The sequence below is a fragment of the Theropithecus gelada genome, chromosome 3, assembly GCF_003255815.1.
Source record: "Theropithecus gelada isolate Dixy chromosome 3, Tgel_1.0, whole genome shotgun sequence".
Taxonomy (NCBI): Eukaryota; Metazoa; Chordata; class Mammalia; order Primates; family Cercopithecidae; genus Theropithecus; species Theropithecus gelada.
Genome location: NC_037670.1, coordinates 78,537,141 through 78,543,653, shown reverse-complemented (window position 1 = coordinate 78,543,653; position 6,513 = coordinate 78,537,141). Strand labels below are relative to the sequence as shown.

Genomic DNA, 6,513 nt, shown 5'->3' with positions numbered 1-6,513 from the left:
GAAGGAATGTATGTTCCTTTAAAGTGGATGCAGGTAAGTGTCTGCTGTGCCTCCTGCATCCTGTCTCCAACTGTACGCTGACTCTTTGAATCCAAGGTGGTGAAATGATGTAGTGGAAGAAATCTGAATCTCTAAGCCAGCACTTGGGGAACAGTCATTTGACCAGCATCAGTCCATGACATGAGTGAGGAAGAAAATGATTAAGTAACTGAGATTTGGGGAGTGTCTGATATGGCTATTTGCCTTCTCTACTCTAACGAAGGTAGAAATTGATGTGTTGAAGTGGAATGCTGCCATAAAAATCCCCAAAATAGGAGACATCAGCTGAATAGTTAAATGGCCACCAGCAAGAAAACCAAACCAGAAGCCAGAAAGACCATGATTCTTGCCACACAGAGAGGCAAAACATTTAAGAAAATTGTTGTCTGTGATAACTGAGGGGATGAGTCACATATCTTCTGACTCTAGACATGGTTGGAAAGTATTTTAGCTATTCATAGTGATAATCTACATTGTCTATTATGGGCTGCAGTTAACAAGGTAAGGTTCTAAAAAGATGAGCTCCAAGAAGAATTGGCAGATTAACAAGCAGAAATGAAAAAGAATAGTAATAGAGAAGGTTTAGAAATTTGTCAGGGTTAGAAAAACCAAATAACAAGAGTTAAAGTTTAGAAATGCTTGAGTGATGTTATTTCTCAAACTATTAATAAATAGTAACTAGTTTAATAATAATAGTAAACCTATTAATATTTTGCAAGGTGTGTTCTTCCCACAGATTGCTCCAGATAGCCTCAAGGTAGCAGCCATGAGATTGAGAGAGGGAGAAGTATGGGACGAAGGAAAATAGAAATATGTGGACATGAAAAACTAGGCTGACCAATAAATCGAAAGCCCAGGTTCCAGGGAACCCCTCATCTCTGGTTAAATCAGGAAGCGTGTTCACCTGTAAAAAGCCCATGTCTAGGAAAGCATTTTAGGTCTGGCTACTGACACAGGGCACAGTAATGAAGTGGGAGGGGAATCACTGGAAGCAAATCAATTATAAGTCTACTAAGCTTTTTTTTTATTATAAAAAGTATAAAATATTTCATGAATTTGCATGTCATCCTTGCTCAAGAGCCATGTTAATCTTCTCTGGTTCCAATTTTAGCTTATATGCTGACAAAGCAAGCACTGTCTACTAAGTTTTTGAGGAACCCATATTGCTAGAGAAACTGCAAGCCTGAGCAGCCTCCAGTTGTTGAAGACTTACATCCATCTTGGACCTCCAAACATCCATATGCAGGAAGCAGGCTTCAAAAGTTGTATGGCCTCCAAATGAGGACTTGCCTCCCAACCCCCACTTTAGACATGGAGAAGAAGAATGATGGACAAGGAGGCTCCTCCCAGGAGGAGCCAATGACCCCTGAGGTTGGTGGACAGTGGACTTCTGGCACAGAATAGAATCAGAACATAATCAAGGACACTCTCTCTCCTCAATAGAAACTCTTCCCATGTCTGCCCAGAGTAATTCCTTAACTGTGATGGGTCAAGAGCAGTGGCATCATTGCCTTCCATTTTTTGAATGAAAGTTATGATGCAGTTATGCTTTCCCTGCTCCAGCAGTGTACACTGTGGGGGCAGAGAGGGATCAATAATTTGTCATTTTTGTTCATAGGTTTCCAGACCAAGAGGAGCTACATCTGGGCTTGCAAAAAAGAACCAGACATTGCCACAAAACTGGGCTTGAGCTGCATGCAGGGACTGGTGGGATTCCATATTGTGTCCCTTGGAGAGGGAATGAAGACTTTTTATGCAGTGCCTCTCAACACATTCCACCTTTTTGGCAGCTAGACTTGCCATGTGATGAGTTCCATGCAGTGAAATGTAAGCAAAGTGACTTTTTCACTGCTGGGCTAAGGTAGTTACATACCGGTGTGTCTTCCCCATAATGAACCTTCCATCTTCCTTCCACAAAACCCAAAGGATAAAGTTCAGGGCAAATTAGAATCCAAAAGAAGGAGCCGCAAAGTGGAAGAAACCTGGATGCCTGAGTCACCATGTGAAGAAAACACCAACTAAAAAGCTTTATCTGATCCACATTTGATATGAGTGAGAAATAAATTTTGATTGTGTTAGGCCATTGATATTTTGAGATTGCAACAGCAGCTAGTACAAGTTAGCCCAATGCATTAGGAAAACATCTATTTGTTTATCTAATCTATGAAGATCACTGACTCATTACTGTTTTGTTTTCTTAATGAGCACCATATACCATGTGGGTAAGAGATGAGGGGAAGGAATGAGGGAGGATTTGGAGCTAGAAGACAAGAAGTTCTCTCTTTACCTATTCATGAATATTTGGTAAATTAACATTTCCATGCTGGGTCATAAAACTCAACATGATTATTTTCCCTGACCCTGCCCAGAAGAAAGCAATCTCCAACTGTATGCTCACTGGCGTTTTGCTTTCAGGGATACTGTTTTGTAATTGGGCTTGGTTCAGTCCTCATGGTCTGAAGAGAAAATGATACAGCCTTCTTTCATAAGAGATGTTCTCTCTTTACCTCAAGACCCAGCCCGCTGTTTGTAATAAACTCTGAAATCTGTGATTGACAGGTACTGCTTACATAGAAAGCATGTCATGAAGTATAACAGAGAAGAAGAAGCCTGTTAAAATGACAGTTTGCTTCTTTCTTCCACAAAGGAAACTCAGATTCTGGTTTCAGAAAGAATTGGCACCTTCTCCTTTCCCAGCCAAATTTTCCTTTTACCAAGACTGGGGTACAGCTGTGAACCCTGTGCTTCAGATCAAGAGAAATTCGGTATGTGAAAGCATTTTGCAACCTGTAAAGTTTAAATATGCATACACGTTGTGAGGCAATATGGTATAAAGGAAAGCAGAGGTTTAGAAGTTAGTCCCACTCATTTTAAATTCTGGCTCCACTGCCCTCTAGCTAGGTAATGCTGGGAATGTTTCTCAACTTCTCTGATCTTCATTTCCCTCCACTATAAAATGGAACCTATAAGATCCACTGCTTAGGGCAGGAATAAAATCAATAGCATGTGAAATACCTAGTTCAGTGTCTGGTACATGTTGGTGCTCAATAAACATGCAATTCCTTCCTTTCCCTTTCCTACCCACATGCTATCCTCAGGGTGGAACACACGCATGATTCTTTCTCGTGCCCTGCCTGCCTCAGTACATTTCTGGATGTATGGATCGAGATTTCCTGACTTACGATTACATGAACTCCATAGCAAGCATCTTTGACTGGGTTAGTGCAAACCCCTTGAATAATGCCCCAGTTCTCTCCCACCGCAGACTCCATTGGATTAAGAAAGAAGGCAACAGAATGAAAAGAGCATTCAACTTGGTGTCAAGTCCTGGGTACAGATCTCTTTTCCAGCTTGTGCACTGTTGGTTAAGTTAGAAATCTCTCTAAACCTCAGTTTACTCATATGGAAAATGTCAGTTATAGCTTCCACAAAAGAACTTTGTGTCATAAAAAAACCTAGCACAAATATAAGGTATTTCAGCATGCTTCCAGGATATCTTTGCTTATTCTTATTGTTCTATGTGTTAGTCCTGCCAAAAAGCCTTGTGCCCCATGTGTCTTCTCCCAGACCTACCGAGTTTGTAAGGCAAGGTAGGTGCTTTGGGCAGGCATCCATCCATGGCTTCCCTTCATCTATCTTTGCTCATGTTCAAGAATGTTTTGGTTTCAATGCACGCTGCTTTAAAACAGCCTCATCCGAGCAGAGCACAGGGAGAAAGTTCTATTTTCCTGTAAGATTCTTTTTGAACATTTGTTTCAATTCATCCACCAATTCCAATGTGCTTCATATATTTCAGTTAAGGTTTAGTGAAGTCTTATCCCAATTCTATGCTGGCCATTTTACAAATAGAAAATCCTAAAAGTTAATATAGCAGATATGAAATACAATGCATGGATAAGGTATCTGAGATATTGTTACCAGGGGAGTCATCTGTTTGAGTTTTCTGACTTGACTTAAAAAACCTAACCACCTTGATGTTTGTTTAAACTTGAATTTGATTCCATTAGGGCGTAACGTTACCATTGTCTCACTTACATGTTAACAGAGTTTTGTACATTCGAGAATATATTTTCTTATAGTTGGCGGCTTTCGGACCTCTGCTTTATTTCTCAGCTGTCTACACTTGAGGCCACATTTTTGGACATCCACTTTTAATTTTCATGCCTTCTGCTTCTTTGGAACCAATTCATGTTTCTCCCGTGAAGCTATATGGAAGCTCACTTAGGGGGCATGGTACAAATTTCCAAGGAAGAATACTGAATTTTGAAAAGAGAGTAAAATAACATTATGGGAATCTTATGTTCCAACTCTGCTCTGACTCATTAATTCTCTCTGTGTGTTGCCTCGATGATCCACATCCTCTATATGCCTTCAAACAGGCTCCGCTCTCCTGCATTGGGTTTGGTTCCTGGGCACTTTTCCTCTGCTGCCCAGGGAGTTTTCCCCAGTCCTTGGATTTTAACACAGTATAAGCTCATGTTCACCTCCTTCTGCTGCTTCTTTTTTTCCTCTTGGGTCTCCTGAGCTAAATGGATCTTGCACAATTTATCTCATGCCTTATTGCAGCTGTTACCACTTTGCTCCAAAAATATTTTCCTGCAATTCAACTACTTTGTCACTCAGGCTTATTGTTATGTTGATACATAGTGCACTCCCGTGTCTCCTTAACATTCTCATGTGCTGTACACAACAGTAAATGCATTTGATGTTGTGAAGCTGCAGTCCTGTGTGGGGGGAAAAAAAAAAGTTAATTTCTAAATTTGTCACTCTAAGTGAGTGCTTTGCAAGTCTATTCTACCATTATTTCATTTCTTTTCCTTCTGTTTAAGAAGCAAAGAATTGTATATTTCTGGGGACTCATGAAATTCTTTTATACAATGATATTCCAGAAGAAAAATGTTCATTTATCTGTTTCCTTCCTTTACTTTCTCACGTGTTTTCAAAAGCTTTGTTGAAGTGCTGAGAATATATGCCATGAAACTTAGCAGGATTTATTTTAACTATCTTGAACCAGGGAAGCTTTAAACTCACCACTTTGAGAACAATGCCATAATCCACTAAGCTTTTACTGAGGGGAATTATATCAAGTACCCTCAGTTTTAACTTTTCTAATTTCATTCTGTTATTTCTGGCTAGAAATTGGAGGAATTTTACCTTGCTGCTTGTTCATAAAATTTTAGAACCGGAAGGAAACTTAGAGAAGGTCTTCTCCATCATCCTGACTTTTCAGACACCAGCTACTCAGAGTAGCAGAGTGGATTGTCATTGTCACAAAACAAGCTGTAGCAGAACTGAAGCCAAAGCTCAGGTCTTCAGATTCCTGGCGCAGATCTGTGTCCTCTCTGATACCCAGCGATACACTGAGCATTTTCATGTGTTTTTTTTTGGTCTAAGTTCTGTGAATTTTTATCTTAGAATGTGTCATTTGGATGTGCCTCAGACTCACAAGGCCTTAATTGGTTTAATTCTGCTTTTCAGGGATAGGACATTTGAATAGACAGAGCTGAAGAGTATAGTTATTCATTTGTCTGAGCCACAAATGGCTCATTTTGGTGACCTGACCCAAGCACCATTCCTCATATACAGAAAGTTCTTTATAAATATTATTGAAGAAGTGAATTAATGAAAAGAATCCCTTGTTTTACTCTTATGTTGTGAACTGCAAGGCAGGAAAAAGAAGAGAAAAAGATTTACTGCTGTCAGTGAAAAAATATAATCTTGAAGCTGAAAGCACAGGTGGAAATAACAGTGGAAATAACAGAAAACATATTTAATTGCCAGAATGAGAGTGCTGTAAAAGTTCAGAAATGCAAAACTAGTAGAACCAGGGCCTATAAAAATATAAGGAGTGTGGATAGAGTAAACACCAGAATATGTTGTGTAAAATAGGGAATATATCCGGAGTTTGGAAAGCATGTCTTCTTGACAGATAAAATAATGAGAAATAAAGAGAAACACCACTTTCAACAGAGAAAATCGAGAGAAAACATTAGAGAGAGAAAGAAAACATAAATTAATTTAAATACACTAATAAATAATCAATTCACAGTATTTAATGGTTCTTAAAAATGTAAATCACTTTATTGTGTGGGTTTTAAGAGCATGTCACGAATGTGAGGCCTTTGTCTCACTGCTTAAATCTGCTAGGTAGGGAGAATAACTTACAGCTTTCCCAATGAACTCTTTTAATAAAATCTAAGCCGGGCGCGGTGGCTCACGCCTGTAATCCCAGCACTTTGGGAGGCCGAGGCGGGCGGATCACAAGGTCAGGAGATCGAGACCACGGTGAAACCCCGTCTCTACTAAAAATACAAAAAATTAGCCGGGCGCGCTTGTGGGCGCCTGTAGTCCCAGCTACTCGGGAGGCTGAGGCAGGAGAATGGCGTGAACCCGGGAGGCGGAGCTTGCAGTGAGCCGAGATCGCGCCACTGCACTCCAGCCTGGGTGACAGAGCGAGACTCTGTCTCAAAAAAA

At 40.1% G+C, this 6,513-nt stretch overlaps 1 non-coding gene across 1 annotated transcript; it reads right to left on the bottom strand.

The window, feature by feature from the left end:
• Positions 1 to 1,071: 1,071 nt before the first annotated feature.
• On the bottom strand, positions 1,072 to 1,174 carry LOC112621869. The gene has a single exon (XR_003118805.1). It is a non-coding gene; the product is annotated as a U6 spliceosomal RNA (small nuclear RNA).
• Between the last annotated feature and the right edge of the window lie 5,339 nt (positions 1,175 to 6,513).